Below are 26,296 nucleotides of genomic sequence, written 5' to 3' on the forward strand. Positions count from 1 at the left end.
GGCAGCGCCATCTGTCGTCTACTAGTATAAATTTTCTAACATTAGACGGTGTAACTGTTTTGCTTTTCTTGTACATCATCGAGGTGTAAGCGTAAAGGCTACATTTATTACCTTTTTACGCGAGAAAGGCGCCATCACCGCTAGGTGGATTAATCTGGGTTTTTCAAAAGTTAATTGCATTGGATCAATTGTATTCAATAGTTGTAAAGAATCTGATCGACTCATACCAAAATCTCCAGAATTCGTTGTAAAACGGCTGAGTCACCGCCTCTTTTCGTGACGGTCCCAAATCTGAAACTTTGGAATGACCCCCCTATCTTACCAAAGGATTTCTACGTAACTCTACGCAAATCAAAAACAAGAAAGTTAGACTATGATGTCAATCGCTAGAGGAAAGATGTTATGCGAGGAGGGAGAATGGGAATGGACTGTGCGGTGACGTGAGATATAATTAGGAATTTTACAAATAGGAAGCGCTAGTGTGCTTGCAATATTCTCATATTAGTGAAATATTGCTTTAGAGAGTTCTTTAAATCCTTTGAACCTACACTCAAGTTGTATTCGGAAAAGTTTTTGAGGATTTCCAGGTCTACAAAGGGGTACTCAGTATAATGAGTACTTCTTCCAAGAGGCGGCGCTAGTGAGCAGTTATATTTGAGTATAGTGTTCCATGTAGGATCTCATGTATTTTGAGGCGTAGTATTTTTGGCAAACATGAATGTTGCGGTAGGGTCTTCCAAAGGTTTTATTTTCATTCAACTTGCTCTAGTGATGCAAATGATAGAATGCGTTTACAGAATATGTTTAGGTTATTCAAGTAAGCCCTGCAGTTAAGGCCTTTTGATCTACGCGCTTAACCATAGGTCAGCCAGACTGTTTCAAAGGTTTAGGGTCATTTGGCCGAATGCCGTTTGGCCGAATAGTTGAAAAACGTTTCCTTATTAAGTGTGCGAAGTGAGTAGTAAGAAGGATTTGCAGTGGGAAGCAAGAAGTGAGAAGTGGTAAGTGAGATAGCAAGTAGCAAGGTAAGAGGAAGAAGAAGGAAAAAAAAAAACAAAGATAAGAAGGAAGAATAAAGAAAAAAAGAAGGAAGAAGGAAGAAGGAAGAAGGAAGAAGGAAGAAGGAAGAAGGAAGAAGGAAGAAGGAAGAAGGAAGAAGGAAGAAGGAAGAAGGAAGAAGGAAGAAGGAAGAAGGAAGAAGGAAGAAGGAAGAGGGAAGAAGGAAGAATGAATAAAGAAGGAAGAAAGAGAGAAGAAGGAAGAAGAAAAAAGAAAGAAGGAAGAATGAAGAAGCTGGAAGAAAAAAGAAGGAAGAGGTTAGAAGGGCGTTGGAAGAAAAACGGAAGAAGAAAGAAGGAAGAAGGACAAAGGAAGAAGTTCTCTGTTCTCAGTTCACAGTTCACTTTACACTTCTCACTTCCTACTTTTCATTTCTCACTATTCACTATTCGTAATCCGACGTCAATTTGCTTAACTTTTCGGCCAAACGACAATCGGCTAAATGGGCTGACACCGTTTCAAATGTGGTAAATACTCTTAGTGATACTAAGCTTAAAAAGCGTTCACAGTTTATATATGTTTTTGGACATTCAAGAATTCCTTGGAGTTATGCCCTTTGGGTCTACACGCGTTACCAATGGCCAGCCAATCTGTTTCAAATATGCTACATGCTCTTAGTGATAAGAAGAATAAAATGCGTTCACAGTATATGTTTTTGGGTTATTTCATATTGTTTTGGTTCATTTCATACTGAAAAATAAACATCCGCATTAATCCATTTGATCGTTACTGAAAAATTCTTGTTCATATTCGCAAGTGGAACTCCCCTATGGACTTCCAAATTATTTTACCATCGTTTCTGTCAATATTACTATTTCCTTTCCGAGGAAATCATCCCCACACTATGAAGGATCCACCTTCAAGCTTAGCAACCGAATTTATTTTTGGTATAGTCACTCAACTTCATGTAAACGAGTTATTTGCCATCTATTTGGGATTTCTAGTTCATACTTGCTTTCGTGTTTCCCAACAATACTTGTTCAGAACTAATTGGCTGGGAAATATACTTTCATGCAACATCTAGGCTTTCATTGATATTTGCCTTCCGGAGCGAAGGCTTCTACTTTTCTTTGAGGGCCAACTTCACGAGGACAATTGGGTACATTTTTTTCTACTTACGTTCAGGTTGGTGGTGGTGTTTTATCATCCCACGGGACTAATTAGTATCTGCATATGCTGGACGACGCATTCAGCAACCTGTTTGAACACCTGTTCACATTTGTCTTCTAATTTTTGATTAACGCAGCGCGATACCCTTGGTTATATTTGTTGTTACTATTTTTGCGATGAGTTGAATATTTGAACAGTTCTGCGATGTATGTTTATTCTGTTCCAACACCATTAATGGTAATGGAGAAGAGGTCGACCTCGTTATTGCAATTTATAACAGCCTCATATCGATCTTCTAGACAGAAATTTAAGTAATATTTGCTATTTCGGTCAAAAAAGCTGTGTTATTTCACAAGGCGTGGGGGAAACTGTGTTGTCACTTTCTTATTTCCAAGTCCTCAGCAGATCTCATCTCATCATGATCTCAGAAACACGCCAGACACAAAAAAAAATTGGATAGACTGTAAATAAGTAGTTGTGAGATAAAAATAATTCAACGTTTTTTTTTTTTTTTTTTTTTTGTGTCTGGCTCGGCTCGGCTCGTCTCCGACAATAATTCAATGTTCTTATAGGTATAGAGTTTCGAAAATTTGGCATTGAAATGTCCTCGGTGTTTTCCGGAAAAATAGTAGACATAGATTTTTTATATTTTCTCATACATATTAGGGTAACTGTACCAGTTTTGACTATGTTCCTTATTTGGCCAGTTTCTCGCATAACTCCAAAAGTAAAGCAATTTTCGAGGATTTTATTAGCTCTAACAAGAGATATATCCCTTATCTTTCTTCGCTGTTGAAATTGATCGACATTTTTTTTTGGTAAATTTGCATTTTTCAAGGTTGCCAAAACCGGTACACTTCCCCTATCTATCAAATCTGCTTATGGAAAAAGTTTCATGATAATCTGAAGCCCTTAGACCCAAACCGGTCTTCTTCTTCTTCTGCTTCTTCTTCTGCTTCTTCTTCTTTTTCTACTTCTTATTGGAATTATATCCCCCACTGGGACATTGCCGTCTCACATCTTTCATTAAACACTTTCACATTTGTTAAGTGGGTGGTTTCTAAGCTAAGTTACTATTTTTGCATTCGTATATCATGAGGCTATCACGATGATACTTTTATGTCCAGGGAGGTCGAGAAAATTTCCAACCCGAAAATGTTCTAGACCGGACTGGGAATTGAACCCAGCTACCTTGAGCATGGCCTTGTTTACCGCACGGCTAAGGAAGAACCAAACAGGTACCGTTATAATAATACCTATATACGTAAAGTTACAATCAGTTGCAGCAGTGACCTTTAAGTACAGTTAACAAGAAAAGCAAAAAAAAGTTTTCCAACATTTTTTGTAAATAAAAAAATGCAATTTGATATTGGTCATCGGAAAGTTCTGAAATGCTTCTGATGTTTTAAATAACAGAATTCAATTGAGCCTAAAAAACTGAAAAAGTGCTGCCCGTGTAAACCGGCCTGTTGTTGGTTCTAAATCAGTCAAATTTAAAAAACAGCACATTTTCGATTTATTGGTTTTATTTTCATAAGTATAAAAAAATATCGATTCATTGAGAAATGACATAAATTAAATTTACGCATAGATTGGGCGAATGAAACATTTTGACGGGAAAGGTCAATTGAAAATATTATTTTTGCATAAAAGGTTATTATTTCAGTGCCAAAAAACCAGCACTCAAGATTACCTACTTTATTTTACAATCCGAGGAAGAACATTGTTCACATAGCATCAAATTCGTTCTTTGTTTGATACGTTGCTGGATGGAAAATTTCCAACGAAATGCAAATCCGGATTGATTGGTTAAAGTGTAGCTGGTTTGATAGGCATATTTTATAGACGATATCATCCAATTAATAATACGGTTGGATACGGCCCATATTGTTGATGGAAACCTTTGTGGAGACATAAGTTTAGAATGTTACATAATTTAAGGACTGGTTCAGGTTCTGCGGATTTCAGCTGCCCTGGCGTTTGACGTCATGAGTGGCACAGGGATCGTCGAGTTAATGTTATAAAATATTATATTTGACTTTGATGTCAAACGGGTAAAGAAAAACATTATACGATGAAGGGCATAAGTTCTTTGCTTTTGAAAAGTGAGATATGAGGCGGCTTATTTCTTGGTTATGAGAAGTTGTAAGTTTTTTTTGCAGAGTAAATCAGAAATAAAAAAGCAGAAAGAAGATGAATGGATGGACTATGCTACTGTGAATAACAAAATAATCTTCAAATCCTTTAAAAAGGTACCTAACTATAGGGGAAATGCGGCCAATATGCGCCCCCTAAGCTAATTACTAAATTTAATAATGATTTCATTCGAAAACATGCATTTTCGAGGTGTTTATCAATAATCTAACATATCAGTCATTATCAAAATTTCCATGTAAATCCAGCAATATTGCAACAAAACAATTTTATTCCAAAATTGAGAATTTCAATCCAAAATGAACGATGCAGGGCAATATGCGCCACTGAAAAATAATAATCAAAATATTCCAATATTTTTCACCAAAATATTCAAACTCTTCTGCACAAGATTAGTTTCAACCTTGGTTTCAACTCTATCCTTTAACCGATTCAACACGGATTTTTTTCGCCATATTTCAACACAAGTTTTTGACATACTGCTTAAAAAACGGATGCAATTCATAAAAAAGTAGAAATATGGGGGAAAATATTTTTTTTAGATCTTTTAGGGCTTCCAAAATTACCTTGAGTTTAGATCTTCATGATCTAATCTACATAAACTTCAAAGCGTTTTACGGGGCCTCAATCCTAATATGAAGTTGGAAATGATACTTGAGACATAAGTAAACTATTTTTATCAAATCGCAGTGTTACCAGAACATCAACGGTACTCCAAACTATTCTTTAGTTCAGATCTTGGAGGTCTTCAAGACCAACAGGGTGATTGATAGAATCCTGAGCTTGTTGGTTAGTTGTAGAAACCCCATTAGACATCATCACATAAGTATTTAAAAAAAATTTAACATTCCCAGAATAGCTATGGTACTCCAAACCATTCTTGAGATCAGATATTGAAGGTCAACCATTCCAATAGAGTGATTCATACGGTCCTGAGCTTGTGTGTTAGTTGAAGCAACCCCATGGGACATCATTACACCAGTATATACAAATCAAAACATTCCCAGAGCTCCTGCGGTACTCCAAATCATTCTTGAGTTAAGATATTGGAGATCTTCAAGATCAACAGAGTGATTCATAGGTTTCCGAGCTTGTGTGTTAGTTGGTGAAGCCCCATAGGACATTATTACGTCAGTATATAAAAAATCATCATTCTCAGAATATCGAAGGTACTCCAAACCATTCTTGAGTTCAGATCTTGGAGGTGTACAAGATCAACGGAGTAATTCAAAAGATTCCCGAGCTTGTGTATTAGTTGCAGAAGCCCCATGGGACATCATTACATCAGTATATAAGAAATTAAACATTCCCAGAACAGCTACGGTACTCCAAACCATTCTTGAGTTCAGATATTGGAGGTCTACAACACCAACAGAGTGATTCATAGGATCCTGAGCTTGTGTGATAGTTGGAGCAACCCTATGGGACATCATTACACCAGTATACACAAACCACAACATTCTCAGAGTTCCTGTTGTACTTCAAATCATTCTCGAGTTCAGATATTGGAGGTATACAAGACCAACAGAGCAATTCATAGGTTTCCGAGCTTGTGTGTTAGTTGGTGAAGTCCCATTTGACATCATTACACCAGTATATACATAATACATTAAACCCAGAATATCTACGATACTCCAAAGCATTCTTGAATTCATATATTGGAGGTCTACAAAGCAAGACCATGCTGAGGGTGGCTGGATTGGAATTTGTCTCGACTTCTCTGGGCATAAAAGTATCATTGTGTTAGCCTCATGATATACGAATGCAAAAATGGTAACCTGGCTTAGAAACCTGGCAGTTAATAACTGTGGATGTGCTTAATGAACACTAAGCTGCGAGGCGGCTCTATCCCAGTGTGGGGATGTAATTCCAATAAGAAGAAGAAGAAGGTCTACAAGACCAACAGAGTAATCCATAGGTTCTCGAGCCTGTATGTTAGTTTGAGAAGCCTCATGGGACATTATTACACCAGCATATACAAATAATATCTACGATACCATACATGAACTATTTCAACTCATAATAATAGTTGTGTCATCGAAGATTTTCATGTTGATCGTTTTGAATATTAAGATCTGTACTCAAGGATAGTTTGGAGTGTCGTAGATATTGAACGAATTCTGTGGTGTGTCTGTAATGGTGTAATGAAGTCCCGTGGAGCTTTTCGAACTCATAAAACTAGTAGGAACATCGAGGATCTTCAAGTTGATCGATTTGAATATTGAGATCTGTACTAAAGGATAGTTTGGAGAGTCGTAGATGTCGACCGAAGTATGTAGTGTGTCTGTAGTGGTGTTACGAGGTACCGTGGAGAGATTACAATTCATAAAAATAGTGGAGACATCAAAGATATTCTTGTTGATCCATTTGAATATTTGGATCTGAGCTCAAAGACAGTTTGATGTGTCGTTAAAGTTCAACGAATTCTGTACCCAAATAGCACACGCAACATTTTTCAAAAAGCACCTTGTTTCTATTCAGTTTCATTAAAGGCATTGGAAAAACATCAAAGCACGCAAAAGTTGCATCAAGATGTCAAACACGACCGAATTGTGATCAATGTTTTATCAACATTGCAATTGGCATTTGGAAACAAACAATCAAAGAATTCTGCACTGCATGTTGCAAACACGAAACAAAATCATTAAGTTGCATATTTTGTTACCACGTAACTTCGATGCGTCTTTCAAATTTGAGTTGTTTGTTTAAATTAAGTCACAGAAAAGTTGAATATATCTTCATGTTTGACTTAGCATTGTTCAACGTTTTGACAACTCATATTTTATTCCGGTCATAGTGCAATCAAGTAACAGGAAACTCGAGTACAAAACTTCATAATCGAATGGTTTTTATGGTGAATCAACATGCAGTCCCTTCGAAGTGTTGAATGGTGCTGAGGTAGAGTGAAGGACTATCAATCACAAGATCCATAAATCGAATCCAGTTTTATATTTTTATTTTATTTTTTTCGGCTGTAGTATTTTGCAATATTATGCAACTACCAGTACTGGTTACGAGGTGCTTCGGAGCTATTCCAACTGATAAAACTAATGAGGACATCGAAGACCATCATGTTGATCGACTTGAATATTAAGATCTGTACTCAAGGATAGTTTGGAGTGTCGTAGATATTGATCGAGTTCTTTGGTGTGTCTGTAATGGTGTTGCGAGGTACCTTGGAGCTATTCCAACTCATAAAACTAATGAGAACATCGAAGATCTTCATGTTGATCGATTTGAATATTAAGATCTGTGCTCATGGATAGTTTGGAGTGTCGTACATGTCAAACGAATTTTTTAGTTTGTCTGTTATGATGTAATGAAGTCCCGTGGAGCTATTCCAACTCATAAAAATAGTTCACACATCGAAGATCTTCCTGTTGATCGATTTGAATATTAAGATCTATACTCAAGGATAGTTTGGAGAGTCACAGATGTCGAGTGAAGTCTGTAATGTGTCTGTAACGGTGTTACGAGGTACTGTGGAGCTATTCTAACTTATAAAAATAGTGAGGACATCGTAGATCTTCTTGTTGATCGATTTGAACATTAAGATCTGAATTCAAGGACAGTTTGGAGTATCGTAGATATTGAAAAAGATCTGTTATACCGCTGGGCAGGCGCTGGATTTTATAATTAAGCATTTCATTTTCAATTTTTTAACAAGAATGATAAAGTATGGTGCTGATTCCTAAGAACATCAAAATTACAACTCAAGGATAGTTTGGATTCTCTAGATCATCGTAGCGCCCGTAACCAGACCTATGCAATATTTTTCCAGGATGGAGCAGTTATTTTTGAACATTTTTGCTGCAGAAAGCAAAGCTCTATCTCGTAAAGCTGGTTTTTGAGAGCTGATTTTCGTCTTGGGTCATATATGACCCATCCGTATTGAATCGGTTAAGTAATTAGTGTACGGCCTCTATGAACCCTGCACGAAGATACAAATACGGTAGAATCAACCGGATTCTGCTTCATATCAACAATATTTTGACCTAGGACTACGTCTGTCTTTTCTATATTGGGGTCCCATTTACGATTGCGAAAATTGGGGACCGTCACGAAAATATGATAGACTTTAAACTTTAATATCTCAGCCGTTTCTCGATGGATTTTCAATTTTTTTGGACCATACGATCAAAGATGAGTCAACGCTTCTTTGTATTCATATGAAAAAAATATTTTTTAAACTATTTATTATCAATAATTAATAAAAGTATAGAAATAGGTAAACTAACCAATCACGTACATGCATCACTAGCACAGACATCAAAAATCAATCACTTGCGGGTTTGGATCTAATCTTCCGTTTGAACAAGATTTTACGCAGAGCGGACGCATCAAAGCGATCGCAGCGGAGCGGACACAACATCACGGAGGCGCTGGTAACATTTTCAACGGAAATCCATCGCATTGGAATGAAGAGGTGGTGCTCGATGTGCTGCTGCAGTTCATTCAACCTCAACGAACCAGCATTTCATATGAAGAAAGGGTTGACCATAAAAATAGCACTGTGGCGATCCCGCACCGCCAGTGCCGATGCTGAAAATTTATTACAAATTGTGTTGTCAGTTAGTTGGAAAGCAGCATTGGGAAAAGAAAATTGGTTCTTCTCAGGACCAACATTTTATGGAAAGAAAGAGTTAATTGCGATAATGAACTGTTTCGGTGGCATCGGGTTTGGCGTGGTAGTTTGGTTGCTGATAGTGATCCCATCCATTCAAATTTACTGCACTATCTCCCTCCGACGCGCTATCAAATTCGAGTTTTGCACTTTGAAGAAAGTTTATTTCGGATAGTCGGATCAACTTTCTTTTGTATAAAACGGTGGCTTTTGTATAAAATCAATGAAGACGCCACCTCAGTGGAAACTATCTACAGCAACCACTCATCGGTGAACAACGGCTCGGAAAAAAAAATGATTTCAATTCCAATGACTAACAGAAACAAAACCAAGAAATATTGCCAAAAATTTTCACTTTTCGCCGATGACAGTCAAATCGATGCAGACGCCGATACCTCTTTTTGGATAAATAGTTCAAGTCCTGAAAAGAACTATGTGTAATTATTTCTTGAAGTTCTCCTCACTTTGACACGTACGTTGAAATCGCGGGCGAAAACCAAACTTCGCAAATAAATATATTTGCGTTTGGTTTCATGCCACTTCTGATTCTGCTTATTTCTCCTTTATTTCGGACATTTCTGAGGATGGTGTCTTCTTCGGTGTGATATCCTCCACTGAAAGCCAGTCGAATGACCTCAGCGGCGATGAGGCCTATGAGTTATGCTAATTCCATGGTTAGAGACTCAAAGTCCATCCAAGTGGGATCAACTATTCGCCTTCTTGATTCAGTTGACCTCCGAGCAGTTTGCTCAATCTTAATAAAGAGACACAAATTATTATGGCAAATACCATTCATTTCGTATAGCTACGTAGTCCTACGTCATCTTTGCGTACAACCCGATTGGGCTGCACCTTTGAGTTTTTGTGATTTTTTTCAACAGTGAGCATGTATGTTAGCAAAATTTTGTGCGATATTGGTGCTGTATTTTTTCCTTTCGCGATGAAATGAATATAGCAGAAATGGAAACAGTTCCCCTGCTTAAATTTAAGGGTAAATATTCGAATTTGTGGGTCACGTGCCACACCGTGTCCCAGTTTAAGTCCGCAATAGCGCATTTTTTTTGTGTATATTACCTTGGGATTACTAATCTTTTGATTCTACACCCAGAACACAAATATTAAAATTTTTGTATTATTTTGGCATATACTTTTCTGCAAAATACTTTTTATACAGATATTGTATTAAAAAAATACAAGTTTATCAGATTTTAATACATCGTTTGTTATTTGTCGAATTTGTATACGCCAAAATTGTATAGGGTAGTGAGCTAATTCCCGTCGTAGTAGGTAATGCTTGGTTTTCAAATCTAATTTATACGCTATCCGAACTACTTACTCTAACTAAGTTGTATGTAACACGTATTTTAGAGTTCCTAGTTTTCATTGTGTACTATTAGCGCATTGAACAAATCATAGTTTATTGAGAATCGGCAATCAAAAACACCCTTCAAAATTTTTAAATTTGTCTTATGAAAATCTGTTTACGTCCATGAGCATTTTCATTCGTCCAGTCTAACATTCGATGGATTGCTGTCAAATAAATCTGTTGGTATTGGTGTGCGATTTCTACAAGTACACCAAATTACTTTTTTATGCGGTGTCATACCGTGTTAAATAAAAATAACATTAATTCAATTAATATTGGCCTGTTCTGAATATGATATGTGTACATTGTGAAACATACAATAGAATATGTGTATGGAGCATGTTCGCGGTTATCCAAGAAACACCTGAAGTGGAGGCATTCAGATCTTTACGCGTAACCAATGATCTACAGGCCTGTTTTGTAAATGTAATGTACCCATTGTGGTACATATGATAGAATCTGCATATGGAAGATCTTCACGGTTATCCAAGAATTTCCTGGAGTGAAGGCCATCAGGTCTACAGGCATAACCAATGATCTACAGGCCTGTTTTGATCAGGTCATCATGCCTACAGACATAACCAATGATCTACAGGCCTGTTTTGTAAATGTAATGTACCCATTGTGGTACATATAACAGAATCTGCGAATGAAAGCCGTTCGCGGATATCCAAGAAATACCTGAAGTGGAGGCCTTCAGGTCGACACGCGTTACCAACGATCCAAAGGCCTGTTCTGAATATGGAATGTACCCATTATGAAGAGAGCATGTACCATATTTGAAACCGGAAAATTGATCTTTAGTTCCGCGTTTAGATCGAAAGGCCGTACTCTAGGAATTTCTTGGATGACCAAGAACATATGCTGTGAACACATTCTGTTCTTTGTACTACAGAAAGCATGTACCATATTTGAAACCGGAAAATTGATCTGTAGTTACGCATGTAGATCAAAAGGCCTTACTCCAAGGATTTCTTGGATGACCAAGAACTTATGCTGTAAACGCATTCTGTTCTTTGTACTACAGAGAGCAGGTACCATATTTAAAACCGGAAAACTGATCTTTAGTTACGCGTGTAGATCAAAAGGCCTTACCCCAGGGATTTCTTGGATGACCAAGAACATATGCTGTGAACGCATTCTGTTATTTGTACTACAGAGAGCATGTACCATATTTAAAACCGGAAAATTGATCTTTAGTTACGCGTGTAGATCAAAAGGCCTTACCCCAGGGATTTCTTGGATGACCAAGAACATATGCTGTGAACGCATTCTGTTCTTTGTACTACAGAGAGCATGTACACTATTTGAAACCGGAAAACTGATCTTCAGTCACGCATGTAGATCGAAAGGCCTTACTCCAGAGATTTCTTGGATGACCATGAACATATGCTGTGAACGCATTCTGTTCTTCGTACTACAGAGAGCATGTACCATATTTGAAACCGGAAAATTGATCTGTAGTTACGCATGTAGATCAAAAGGCCTTACTCCAAGGATTTCTTGGACGACCAAGAACTTATGCTGTAAACGCATTCTGTTCTTTGTACTACAGAGAGCAGGTACCATATTTAAAACCGGAAAACTGATCTTCAGTTACGCATGTAGATCGAAAGGCCTTACTCCAGGGATTTCTTGGATGACCATGAACATATGCTGTGAACGCATTCTGTTCTTTGTACTACAGAGAGCATGTACCATATTTGAAACCGGAAAACTGATCTTCAGTTACGCGTGTAGATCAAAAGGCCTTACTCTAGGGATTTCTTGGGGGACCAAGAACATATGCCTTAGAACACATTCTGTTCTTTGTATTACAGAGAGCATGTACCATATTTGAAACCGGAAAACTAATCCTTAGTTACGCGTGTAGATCAAAGGGCCTTACTCCAAGGATTTCTTGGATGACCAAGAACATTTGCTGTGAACGCATTCTGTTCTTTGTACTACAGAGAGCATGTACCATATTTGAAACCGAAAAACTGATCTTCAGTTACGCATGTAGATCGAAAGGCCTTACTCCAGGGATTTCTTGGATGACCAAAAACATATGCTGTGAACGCATTCTGTTCTTTGTACTACAGAGAGCATGTTCCATATTTGAAATCGGAAAATTGATCATCTACGTATCCTTTCTCTGTACCACAAGGAGCATGTACCATACTTTAAACAGGACTGCAAATCTTTGTTCCTGAGCTCAAGCCATTTCTTGGATAACTGGATGACTTATCTGTGACTTCATGCAGAATAACGTTGACGTTCAAAGCTGCGAAGTTGGCCCTTAACAAGGCCATCAGTAGCAGTAAGAGGAAGTGTTTTGACAACCTATGCCTGAACGCCAATGCTAATCCTTGGGGCGATGCCTACAGGATAGTAATGGCGAAGACCAGAGGGGGGTTGGCGCCTCCCGAACGGTCGCCGGAAAGGTTGAATCGCATTATCGAGGTTCTCTTCCCGTCCCATGCCACAAGCCCTTGGCCACCCCCAGCACCGCAGAACGCGAGTGCTGAAGTGGCTGAAGTGGCAGCGGTGACGAACGGTTGCTTGCGGTGGCCCGAACCCTTGACACGAACAAAGCTCCGGGGCCCGACGGAGTTCCAAACCTCGCTCTGAAGGCAGCGATCATGGCTAACCCGGACATGTTCAGGACAGCCATGCAGAGATGCCTGGACGAGCGCAGTTTCCCCGATAGGTGCCGAAGCCCGGGAAACCACCAGGTGACCCATCGGCGTACAGACCAATCTGCCTACTGGACACCACAGGGAAGTTGCTTGAGAGGATTATCCTCAACAGGCTTACCCCGTACACCGAAGGTACGAACGGCCTGTCAAGCAATCAGTTTGGGTTTCGTAAGGGTAGGTCCACGGTGGATGCTATCAACTCGGTTGTGAAAACTGCGGAAGTAGCGATACAACGCAAGCGGAGGGGAACTCGATTCTGTGCGATAGTGACGCTCGACGTCAAGAACGCATTCAACAGTGCAAGCTGGGATGCCATCGCGCTCTCGTTACTCCGGTTTGGGCATTCCGGTGGGCCTGTACAACATTTTGGAAAGCTATTTCCAGAATCGCGTACCCTTATACGAGACCGATGAAGGGGAGGGTAGTGCTTCTATCACCGCAGGAGTCCCTCAGGGATCTATCCTGGGCCCGGTGCTATGGAACACTATGTACGATAGTGTTTTAAGACTGAAGTTCCCCCCAGGTGTTAAGATCGTTGGCTTCGCCGACGACATAACGCTGGAGGTTTACGGAGAGTCGATTGAGGAAGTGGAACTTACGGCGGCCCACGCGATCGCTATAGTAGAGGAATGGATGAGCTCAAGGCAGCTGGGGCTAGCTCATCACAAAACAGAGTTGGTTGTTGTTAACAAACGTAAGTCGGTACAGGAGGCAGTGGTTCGCGTGGGCGACTGTGAGATCATTTCCAAGCGGGAGGTGAAGCTCCTCGGGGTGCTGATCGACGATAGACTGAACTTCGGCAGTCACGTAGATTACGCCTGCAGGAGAGCTTCGACAGCTATTGCGGCATTATCCAGGATGATGTCCAATAGCTCGGGAGTGCGCTCCAGCAGACGCAGGTTATTAGCTGGGGTTGCAGTATCTATCCCAAGCAACACACTTGATCGTATATTGGTTTACCTGTTATATTTATAACCAAATTGAGTGCCTGATTTTTGGGTTAGGCACTTCTTTATAACTCATTTAAAGCGAAAAAAGCGCAAGAGGTGGAGTCAATATAAAACATAATAAAGTTGCATTTGATATATTTCTGGAACATTTTTATAACCAATATAAAACAATCATAGCAATGTAAACAAACTTGCAATCGTGCAAGACGAGGAATGCAAATGCGTTACAGATTCCACTCCAGCGTCTATTTTGGATTATCCATGATAATAACTACAATTAGATATGCATCATCATACTCCCATTTTGGGTTGAAATAACAGAATTTTGCCAAGCGCTTTTGAATTTATTGTGAACTTATACATTCTGGTCCTGTATTTTACAAGCGCCAAGTGCCAATTATATTTTCAATGCATTCAATTTAAACATTTCGTTCCTAAGTTTATAGCCATTTTGGTTCAACGGGCTCCATGTCTAGGGCTACCAGATGTATTTGAGGACACATAATTCATTTTTATATAAAGCTGGTTCTATGGTAAAGGTTTGATTTACAAAATAATTGTTTAAAACTCTAAACAATAGACTAGAAAATGCTAAAACATCTAGGGGGAGATCCCCCAGCGCCGGACACCTCCCAATACCGGACACTTCTCAAAATGGCACTTGCAGATTTCCCTCCACCATCTTATGTAGTACAAAACAAAGCTACTGGAAAGTCCTTCACCTGCAAGGAATATCAGATCCTCATGTTGTAAACTTTGTACAAAATTTTCAGAAAGTTTGAATCAGTAATATTAAAATCAATCGAATGCGTTCTGATTATGTGGAGATGGTCAAAATTAGCCATATTTAAAATAATGATCATGATTTGTTAAATATATAATGAAAATGTGGTGCGAAATCAATGTCTGAATATTTTTGCAGGTGTTAATCCTCAACAATGCTAGTTTCTGCATTGCCATCATTGTAGACAGATGACTGGTGCCATGTATTGCTCTTTCAATATCAATTGTAATTACATTGTAAACAATTAATTTAAAATGTTTATTGATTTATGTATAATTATTTGATAACTGCGGCAGTATGGAAACCCTACGCATGCCTCCTGATATTTATTTCTTATGTTGTGCATTAGTATATCAAGCAACAGATATATAACATTCAATTAATGACAGTTCTAAGTGATAGTTACACATAAGTTGTATTTGAGTTTAACGAAAACAATGACAAATAATAAGTCGGAAATATGTTAAATTTAATTTCTTCACGGTTTAGCTTTTAGAAGTGATCGTTTTGATCATTCTCTCGAATATTATTTAGATCGAACAATCCAAGGGTGGCAGGTAACATATAATACTATTGTTTTGATTATTTATATCTGACTATTGGATATTTTTCAGATGAGAAATGCGAGGATTACACATGAATATAATCTATGCCGACCGGACAAAACTTTCAGCAACTTGATTAGGGCATATCTTGTAAAGAACTCGACGGAGAATCTTATGTCCATGATTATTGAAAAAGTGCTATTCTCCAGGATTTCGAGATATAATCCGACGAAAAAATTGGACCGTATTGTGCTACATTTGCTTATGAATTTTGGTTACGTACTTCAAAAAGTGCTTTGCTAATCTATAATTATATACGCTGATAAATGTGTGTAAACTATCAAGAGAAATCAGCGTTAGCTCGGTCGGAATACGAATACTAGGGTTGAATTGATTTTCTAGCAAGGTTGTAAAATAGATACAAACCAGTGAATTGGAAATACAACATTTTTGGCATTTACATCCCGTGTGTTTTAATTGTGTTTCAAATTTACCTTTACATTTCTTTATTTTGTTTTCATGATTTAAATGGGTTATATGTAAGTTATATCTATGGAGATTTGAAACTTGATGTTTTAATTCAGTATAATTGAAACATTGGGCATGACGATTAAAAGATAAACATTGGAGACAGATTAATCACTGTTTAAAAACGTACAGTTATGATCGATCTCAGATACAACTCATTAATAACCATTTTTATTATTTTTCTGATAGAAGGATGTTGCATGTGTTACTTGGGATCCTCAGATACGGCGGTCCAGCTTGTTCCTCGGCGCTTAGCGTCGAACGTAACCTGCAGAAGCTGGAGAGTGTACACAGGCTAGCGTGTCTCAGAGTGATAAGTGCCTACCGCACGGTATCACGGGATGCCGCTTGTGTGATTGCGTGTATGTAACCCATTGGACTAGTCATACGGGAAGACGAGGAGAGTTTCGACATGCGCGGAACCAGAGGAGCCCGTAAAGCCATTAGAGTCACTTCGACTATCAAGTGGCAACGGGACTGGGATAACTCTTCTATAGGGTAGGTGGACCCATCGGCTGATACCTAGCGTATCAAGATGGGTTAATAGGAGGCATGGGGAAGTTCACTTCCATCTGACACAGTTCCTGTCAGGCCATGGCTGCTTTAGGTGGTACCTACATAGGTTTGGGCATACGGACTCTCCCGTCTGCCCGGACTGCCCAGGGGTCGACGAAACTGCCGAGCACGTACTATTCGTATGTCCTCGTTTCGTCGATGTTAGAAGCGGAATGCTAGAGGTGTGCGGGAGGGACACTACTCCGGATAGTCTTATCCAGAGGATGTGTCAAGAGGTTGATAAGTGGAACGCGGTCTCGGCCGCTACCACTCAGATTGCCAGCATCTTGCAGCGCAATTGGCGCGCCGAGCAGCAGTCGGATAGCGCCGACTAGTGGGTAGCTAGACTCGAGGGTGAGGTACCAGCGGGTAGTTGGTTAAGTAGTAGTGGAACTAGTGGGTAGCTAGTTATGAGGTAGAGGAACTAGCGGGTAGCTAGTTGTGATTTGAAGCTAGTGGGTAGCTAGTATGTGGGCGTGCGTAGTAGCACGGACCCCTCCCAGAAGTAATGCCGAAAAGTCTGTTCCGGGGAGACTCAGGGTCTGTGAACAGGGTGGTTTTAGCGGGTCGGCAATAGCTAAACCCCGTTCGCCGGTAGCCCACCGGTGTCTGGATGCAGATTCCCAGCCTACTGGAAAAAAAAGCAGAATAACTATCATTTCGGTCAATTTTGAAAGTTTATTTCGGTTCCAGTTAACAAAAATTTCCTAGTGCAATCCCATTTCGACCGCATAAAAATGGTTTTGATTGTGCTGCCATTCAGTTAAATGCCTCAGTCTGTCAAACTACTAACACACATGCTTAACATGTACGTGGGTAGTGCTGCCAACAAATTTCTACTATGAAATTATTTCTCCTGTTTCAAACTTTTGGAATAGTAGAAAATTTTATTATGAATGACGAGTGTGTATGAAAAATATTTATTTGGAAGACTTTACTTTTATTACCCTACTTTTATTGACTGCATGATGTATTATCCGATGTGTAACATAAGATTATTTCAGTTCAAACCGCCAGTTTGGCAACGCGTTTTTCGACTATAAACAAGGCGACGAAGAAAATAAATTTCAAACGCTCCAAAGTTTGAAAAAATAGATAATTTGAACGCCTTCCGGTAGTTATTTTTCAATTATTTTTCACTTGAGCAATAAACATTGCTTTTATTTAGTGCGCAGTGAGAAATTTATGTGAAAAAGTGCGGTGAAATTCAGTGAATTACCTTGATTTTAGTGACGGTGTTGCGCGTCTTCTACAGCAGTGAACGAACTGGATTTTCCTTCGTCGCACGGATAACCTAGGAAATTGTGCAAAAAGTCACAGTCGCAAAGTTAAATTTAACTGTATTTCAAGTAAGTAACACCGGAATGTAATTTAAATGAATGCAGATCGTAGTGTACACTTTTTTCTATCTCGCCAGATGATTAGTTTATTATGTTAGTTTACGATTCGCGAGTATTTAGTGATTTAGAATTTGATATGACGGATACTAGCGCCATAGACGAATTAGCGCATAACCCTACAGATATTGCTAGGTTTTAATATACACCCAAAAAAATCTGCACGTTGATTCCACCTGAAAAAGTACATAGTTTTTTTCACCTGAAATTCACGTAACTTTTACCTGATTTTGTGATAGAATTATCATTCTACGTGAAAATCAGGTAAGTTCTACCTGAGTTTTGGATAGAATTCACCGGACACGTAAGTTTCACCTGAATTTTCTGAAGCATTTGTAGCTACGTGTGCACGTAAAATGTACCTGAAAAATCAGGTGGAAACAACGTTTAGATTATTTGGAGTGTAGAACTGTATTAAAATCTGCCATCCGCTAATTGCGTGTAAATCAAGACAAAATTTTCAAAACGACTTATCTGCTTTTGTAAACAAAGATTCAAACGACGATTTGACGAATCTGATATCTCTCCCACGCAAACCAACACCACCAATAGGTAGGTGAAGGTTTCCGCTACCTGTTGATGGTATTGGTTTGCGTGGGAGAGCTATCAGATTCGTCAAATAGTCGTTTGAATCCTTGTTTACAAAAGCAGATAAGTCGTTTTGAAAATTTTGTCTTGAAATGTAGGATTATTGAGGAATCCTATTTGTTTTGGTTATATGATCACTTCAAAACCGAACTTTTGATAGAAGGCTCGGAGACCCATAGTGTTATATACCAATCGACGCAGCTCAACGAATTGAGGTAATGTCTGTATGTTTGTATGTGTGTATGTATGTGTATGTGTACAAAAAAATACTCAAAAACTGCTGTAATGCATTCCAATGAACACAAATAAATATGAATTGATGGAAATAACTGAATCTCTCTCCCTAAAGTGCAATTTTGACCCCTCTTATGTGTTTTTCTTGTTACATTTTATAATACACGAGAAAGGAACCATCACTGCTAGGTGGATTGTTCTGGGTTTTTAAATTTATTTTCTATTCATTTCTGAAAAATTAAAGACAACTTATTAAGTCCAAAGAGAACCATAACGTTACATGAACAAATTTTTAGGATACAAATCTGAAATATCAAAGCAAATTTTTGGCCTATATATAGCCCTATTCAATTTCGATAAACCTCGTTGGATGAAATTAAGTTCCAGAACCAGAACAATAAGTTTACACTATCAAATTTTCACTGTAAACAAAGAGTGTTCGCGCAATCACAATGTCGAGGCGATATGAAAACCATTACAAAAGACAATCGATATAACCTTCAAGAAACCTTCTGGCAAAAGTATTTTTTTAAACATGACCTGAAACAGCCACAGGAAGTCAGGGCTTCAACCATAGCAGATCGTCTACGTGCATTCGAAACGATTTTTTATCAAGCTGTGCTATGGTTTTAATTAGCACCCTATGAAACAGAAATGGAATGGATTATAGATGTGCCGTAAGCCGAAGTTATGAATTTTAATTCCTCATGTCCGCTTGTGTGGCCGTTCCATTTCAATTAAACCTAATTAGGAATAATTAAGCTTGATGAGCATCTTAGAGGAATAATACAATTCTTTGTTTAGATTCCATTGTATTAAAATTGTTTTAAAATTGATTACAAAAGTTTTCAAGTTTATTAAAATATATTTGAAGATGATGATGATTAGTGGAATTGAAAAGGATAATAGACAGAAACGTCATCATCGCAGTCGTACAGACTGAACACTTAACACATACCTAGATCCCATTTAATCTCCTAGACTCATTGTCATCCCCGATGGCGGTACACATTTTTTATAAATATTACTTCGACAGTAGTTTTCATTCTTTTATGCTTATATATCTCTTTTTACAAATGAAAACAAAAATTAAAAGAGTGCTTCAATACGAAATCGGATTAATGAATTGATCTGAAATGAGTCAATAATCGGACGATTGTCAGGCAATGATTTTTATTTTCAATAGTCATAGCAGTTGGTGTTTTTGACACCTCGAAATTTTATCCGAATTAGCTGAAAATTTGACAAGAGGCTTATTTTAGCATAAGAATTGTGATTCTGGGCTGACCGGGTGAATTTTCGATACTTTTTGAAAACATGAAGAGGTCTAGTGCCTATTGGTATTCACTGCACAACTTATCGAAATTTCGTTACCTTTACAATTTGTTTATTTTCAAAATGAGTTTTCTTTCGCGATCTATAGACTAAAGAAAATTTGAGGAATACAGTCGTCACAGTTAAACGTCCTGAGCGATGCGCTTAGTGTGGCTAACTGAAAATGAGAGTCTATGCTGCCATTCTAGCAGCTAGCCATGAGATGCGTTTGCAGTCTTCTGTGTTGAACGAATGGTAAGAAACCTGCTCAAGAAAATGCAAAACACAGGCAGTCAACCTTAAACTTGAACCGTGACATACAAAAACGCAGCTCAATATCATTCAAGACATTTCTGAGGAAAAGGAAAGTACTTTCTTGATTATTCAATCGTCATTTATTTTTCCTCCTAACTGGGCCAAAGCTATCAAGCAAGTAGCGGTTAATACCTGTTTTCAAATATGTATATTCGTTTTCATATTTAAATTTTGATGTCCTTTCGCGTTTGTTAGCTCATTACACTATCTTGTTTCAGATACATAATTATGAATTCCTTTTTTATTTTATACTCGTTCTGTAAATTTAGTCAAGGTTCAAAACCAAATCCATAAATCAGATGACGAATTCATTCATGTTTTATTTATACTTCGGTGGGCTCGACCGTTTACGATAGTAAATAGGCTCTGCCGAACTGAAACATAAGCAAATTCGACTTCGAGATGTGTCCCACTAATTGATTTCATCTTCCGGATTATAAAAGTGTGGGAGAAAAAAAAAACAAGTTTTTCAAAAGTAGGAAACAGAACGTATCGTCACGAGCATTCTCTCTAGAATCTGGATGGTGCGCACCCGCTGAGGTTTGTTTTGGAGTCTTACTTTGCTGCTGTTGGTCTGTTTTCGATTGTCCATCGTCGCGATCAGTTGATACCTTCGTTGCTGCGAAGGTCGCCTAGCGGTTTGCCAGTTCGGCTTCGAGCGTGATTTTTTTTTTTTCGTTTATCAATAATTAATGTAATCAGTTACTTTGGGCAGTTACTGTTGTTCAAGAAAAAACCGACTGACCGCCAAATTTTTGGAAACTTTGAAGAGCATGTACGTATAGCATAGGCATGAAAAAAGTTTTCCGTTGATTAACCTCGAATTGTCGCTTCGCATCTACACACATCGCATCTGACAGATAAATTGGGCTTGAAAAGCTAAATGAACACAAGCGGAACATAATACATTAGATGAGTAGCCACGCTTGAAATATGTGCAAACAAATTCAAAGGCTTCAAGCATTTGGAGCATTTTGTGTGTTCGTATTGCTTTCAATCTGAGTCAGAACTGATAATTGGTTGCACACGGGAGATAGAGCGGGGTGTTAGAATTAATGTTTTGAACATTTTTTTATCATGCAACAATCCTTCGTGCAAAATATTGTTAACAAAATATCCGAAGGTATCGGCGGCGTTTGGTGCGATAGCGTAAGTGTTATGGATTCGGTTATGTGTTATAAGTGAAAAAGTTACAGAAGACTTTACACCAGATTCAGCTTTTTATAATTAAATATTGCATAGTACTGTAAATCTAACGAACAATAAGGAATCATAAAATTTAAATTTAAAACAAATTAAACGCGAGTTCTACAAAATAGTGTCATCATAATCAAATTCGTTGTGAAATACCTAATTGGTCGTTGGTGTTTGTTTAGTGAAAAAGATATCTCCTAATATCTCCAGCTCAAACTGTTGAATGCTGCGTTAAGAATGTGCACAGGTGTTAATTTCAACAGATATAAGAAATATATATATATACCATATTTACATAGCTTTTTAGCAATCAAAAATCACAATGACGGTTTATAGTTCGTGTTTGAGTGACAAAATGGACTGTGTTTCCTCATTTGAGCGAAGTATAGCTCTTAAATGAGATGTATTATAATCATTATATTACTAATTTTAATGTTGTAAAACATAGCCCATAGCGAAATAACGTTCATACCTTTAGCCTGATCGGCGTATTTACATACACTTTTGAAGACCTATGAGTCTGCACTTCTCTGAAAGCTCGTCGTGTTATCGTTCTTAACTAATCGAACAGTGCAAAACATTTCTTCCTCAAGAGTTCATTCGAGAGGATCGTGAAGTGCGGAAGAGTTGTTTCTGCTTCGTGTGGCAGAAATTGTGATTCGTTAATTAGTGTGTGTTGTGACATTGCTTGGTACGCCAATTTGTTTGTAATGATTGTTGGGTGTGGTGGAACGTATAGCAGAAATTTGAATTGACTAATTACATAGTTCTGGTTGCAAAATGTCATCCCTTGGCACGCCAAGCATACCTGTTAAATCGGATGAATTGTACCTACATACATAATACATCCTTTTTGCAATTCCGTATCATAAAACCTGGTATCACAGTGCGTGTTTGAGTGATTAAACGGCTTATTTTCCACATCAAAAAGTTATATCATAGACACGGCCGCGTACGTAGGACGTAGGACGTGAAGTGTAAAATATGTATTTCGAAATTCTGAATATTTTCACTAACGCTAATCTAAGGTGGCTGTGACCGCTATCGATGCCATCTTTGCGATTAAACTACAGCTAGCGTTCCATGCCGCATTTCTGTATGAATTATTTCATACTAGTCGACCCGGTAGACGTTGTCCTGCACAATAGGCGAAAATGCGCGTTGTGAACTGCTCATGCTGAATTTCCATACAAATCTAAGATTTAGTTTTTCGCGACTTAGTCGATCTTATTCGTAGTTTTCGCATGAGGAAAGGTCATATAAACCCGTCGGAGACGATAACCAACGGCGAAGAATTGAAGAAAATCTATCCAGCCGTTTTCGAGTTATGCGGATACGAATACAGACCATTTCATTTTTATTATATAGAGAAGAAAAGAAGAAGATGTAGATAGATAGATTATAGATTGAAAATGTGTTTTCACTAAATGTCATGAATTCTCTGCGATTTAGTTTTGTAATTTGGAAAAAAATCCTTCAACTTTCTCTTGTATATAATGGTGGTCCGAACAAGGTTGGATTTATTTCCAATAATGCGCATTTCTTATTACTCAAAGCAGCAAAACCAAAGTCAGAATCATGTGAGCAATTTCACTTGGCTGCTCGGCTTAACCTTCTTTTGAATAGAATGCGCGTCCAATAATTAACAGCAACAAAACCAAAATCAAAATCTCGAGAGAAAATTTTGACGCATTCTTTGGACAGGTCCACCGGAGCACCAATTTTTCAAATTCAATTTTCCATATTTTTCTATAATTAAATCATCAAATATAATATTTGATATAATAAAAGTTTGGCAAAACATAAGTTTTTGTCTGTCAATTAGTTTAATTGATAATGATGAATAGTGGCTGCCTAGGCATATGTTCCCAAATTGACTGTAGTTATAAATTATAATTGCATCAATTTTCGCTCTGTTTTCACCTATTCAAAGATGAAATAGAATGGAATCTATATCCTATGTGAAATTTGATTTTAAATTGAAAGGCATTTCAAAAACCCAACTTAATTCACCGAGTGATACTGCCTTTCTCGCAGGTGCTTCTATAGTTCAATGTACCATTTTCTTATCAACTTTTAAACGCAATGACCGATCGTTATCAAATTCAACAGTGATCAACAAGGCTTTGTCCCCTGTCGAATGCAACATGTTGCGAGGAAAGGTTAAGGATGCGGTTAAGGATTACTATATGAAAAGTTGACTAATATTTTTCTTAGCTTTTGTGCACACACATACACACGGACAGGCAGACATTTTCTCAGCTCGTCGAGCTGAGTCGATTGGTATATAACACTATGGGTCTCCATAAAAGTACGTTTTCGGAGTGCAATGATAGCCTTTCGGTACAACTTTGTTGTACGAGAAAGGCTAAAAGGTCAAATAAGCGTTGTAAGATCAAGGGAAAATTGACTGTTTTGATTTTTTTTTAGAAATACATAGGGTGGGAGGCGCATCCACGTTCCAAGTCGTGGGTAGGACGAATAGAAAAAAAATCTATTCAGGAAACAGTTCTAGTGTTGCACATTTTACATATAAGCACATATACAGTCGGCCCTCCACATCTCGATATTGAAGGGACCATCGAGATAGGGAGAGATCGAGTAATAGGAGGAATATTGAAAGGGATACTAGATCCAAAAAAGCTCGTTGCTATGAAAAACGACAACAAAACGAATGTCATATCTTGTTGTTGATATGTTTGTTATTTTCCAAAAATGGTCTAGTAGCCTAAAAATTTGAACATATCGACATAAGGAGAGTGAATCCAGAACAAAATATGATCAGAAGACATCGAGATAGAGAGATATCGAGATAGGGAGGTTATCGAGATGTAGAATGCCCAAATGTATATAGATTGAAGGGACCGAGGTAACCATCCAGGCAACCAGAGGCAACCAGAGAGAGATAACGAGATACAGAACATCGAGATGTAGAGAGTCGACTGTACATATAAAAAATATGAACTTCTGAACAGAAGCCTTACATAATTTGTAAATTATTTATCGATTTTCACAGCAAATATTGCTTTTTCAATTAGAATGATTGTACATTTCGTAGTTGCTCTTTTATTCAAAACGATGGTCAATGTACGATAAGAAGAGATAAATTAGTTCGACTATCTTTGTTACCAGAAAGATTGTATTGTACATGAAATCGTCATGGACATGGAAAGCGACTTAATGTTTCAGTTTAAATTGCTACTTCAAGAAATAAAGACGAAAACCATGTTCCACTCAAAAGCGCTTATTAAAATAATGCGATTACTGAATGTGCTTGAAAAGCGAAAGCATATTCTATCACGTGGACTGGGGTCGTTTTTATCGCTATTTTTTACGCGGATTTTCCAAGTTTTTTACGTTGGTTTTCAAAAAGGTCGTAGAAACCTCTAAAATTGATTTTAGATGAAGTCGTTTTTTACACGATTTTTTGAGAATTACGCGTTTTTGAGCGACTTTAGTGTACACCACACACTCCAGCGGCTTGCAAAAAATCACGCTTATTTGGACAGAAAGAAGGAGAAGCGTTCATGATTTCGTGAACTAACAAGTTCATGGTTTCGGGAACAACACGTTTTCTGGAGCGGTGTATTTTTGCATCTCTGCGGCAAACACAATGCAGTGGGCCTGGCCGCTTTGACCTTTATGACATACCACTGAGGCGCCATAAGTCCGATATTTACAACAAAAAAATGGGTGTCGTCTAACTCAATGATTTTCCATGATGCCTTCTTTGTACTGTCTGCGTTTGTGTTCGATTAGATTAGATTAGATTCTACCTTGGAAACTTTTTAAAAATTCTATGCATCGTAGCGATCTACTCTCAGGAAATCATATGATCGTCAATTGATCTTTTGGGGAGTTCAGAACCCCAATCGGGCCAGATTTTATGCTAAATACGTTTGTGATATTTTAGTTTTGAATAAATCCGTTCTAGTTTCTACAAAACTATTTTCTAGTGGACTTCTAATAAATCTAAAAAACTAATAATAAGTCAAACTGTCTAATATTTTATGTTCGCCTAGACATCCGATCTACCACACAGTATTGGAACTAAAAAAAAAAACCTAGATGATGTCTCCTCCCGAGAATCATGCGTAGGACAATGCCTTGTCTGTCCCACCCAGGAAAATTCGTGCGTAGGACCAAGGGTGTTAACGATCATTCAGTAATTTGCGTTCGATCATTTAGTAGTTTGTCAATAACACATTCCAGAAGCTGAATTTCAAAATATGTTGTATGGTAGACTTCTAGTGCGAAGGTTTTTCTACAACATTGCCTAATGGTTCGTTATTAGAATTCAACTAATAACGGAGTTAGAGTGCTGGTTACAGTAACTCAAACTAAATGATTGGAATTTTGTTATCATTTAGTCTAAGTTACTGAAACTATAGCTATAACTCCGTTACTAGTAGAATTCAAACAATGAACCATTAGGCAGAGTTGTAGAAAAACCTTCGTACTAGAAGTCCACCATACAACATATTTTGAAATTCAGCTTCTGGAATGTGTTATAGACAAACTGCTAAATGATCGAACGCAAATTACTGAATGATCGTTAACATCCTTGCGTAGGACATGTCCTACTTGTCCTACCCACTCCCGGCGCCACTGGGGTGGGTGTACCAATCGTCGCTATACATAAGAACAACTATTTAGAAAAAAAAATAGGTAAAAGGCATGTGGGTGGACTTTATACATCAAGTGAAAGGTCTTACTTCGTGCTCCTTAGAACAGCTGTGAAAACCACAATAAAATTTGTTAAAATCCATAATAGGAACGCATGCATCAGTTGTGGCACTATTATTAATTTTTGTTCCTTATTTAGCAAATCCCATAGTTTTCTTATGGGATTGGCCAAATTGGGACCGCTAGTGCGACAACTGGTGCATAGGACGTCA

The 26,296-nt window shown here is 38.0% G+C and overlaps 1 protein-coding gene across 7 annotated transcripts in view; it reads left to right on the plus strand.

The window, feature by feature from the left end:
* Positions 1 to 26,296, plus strand: part of LOC134212399 (cytochrome b5-related protein-like) — a 198,092-nt gene that overhangs the window by 104,693 nt on the left and 67,103 nt on the right. For 2 of the 7 annotated variants that reach the window (XM_062690193.1, XM_062690200.1), the window contains exon 1: positions 20,804 to 20,979. The exons of 1 other annotated variant lie outside the window; for it this stretch is intronic. The gene's annotated coding sequence lies outside the window, so the exon portion shown is untranslated. Of the gene's footprint in view, positions 1 to 20,668; positions 20,745 to 20,803; positions 20,980 to 21,202; positions 21,354 to 21,561; positions 21,646 to 22,008; positions 22,090 to 26,296 lie in introns of those variants that run through there. 4 more of the 7 variants (XM_062690198.1, XM_062690194.1, XM_062690199.1 and 1 more) reach the window with 4 other exon arrangements.

This window comes from Armigeres subalbatus, chromosome 2 (genome assembly GCF_024139115.2).
Source record: "Armigeres subalbatus isolate Guangzhou_Male chromosome 2, GZ_Asu_2, whole genome shotgun sequence".
In the NCBI taxonomy this organism is placed as follows: Eukaryota; Metazoa; Arthropoda; class Insecta; order Diptera; family Culicidae; genus Armigeres; species Armigeres subalbatus.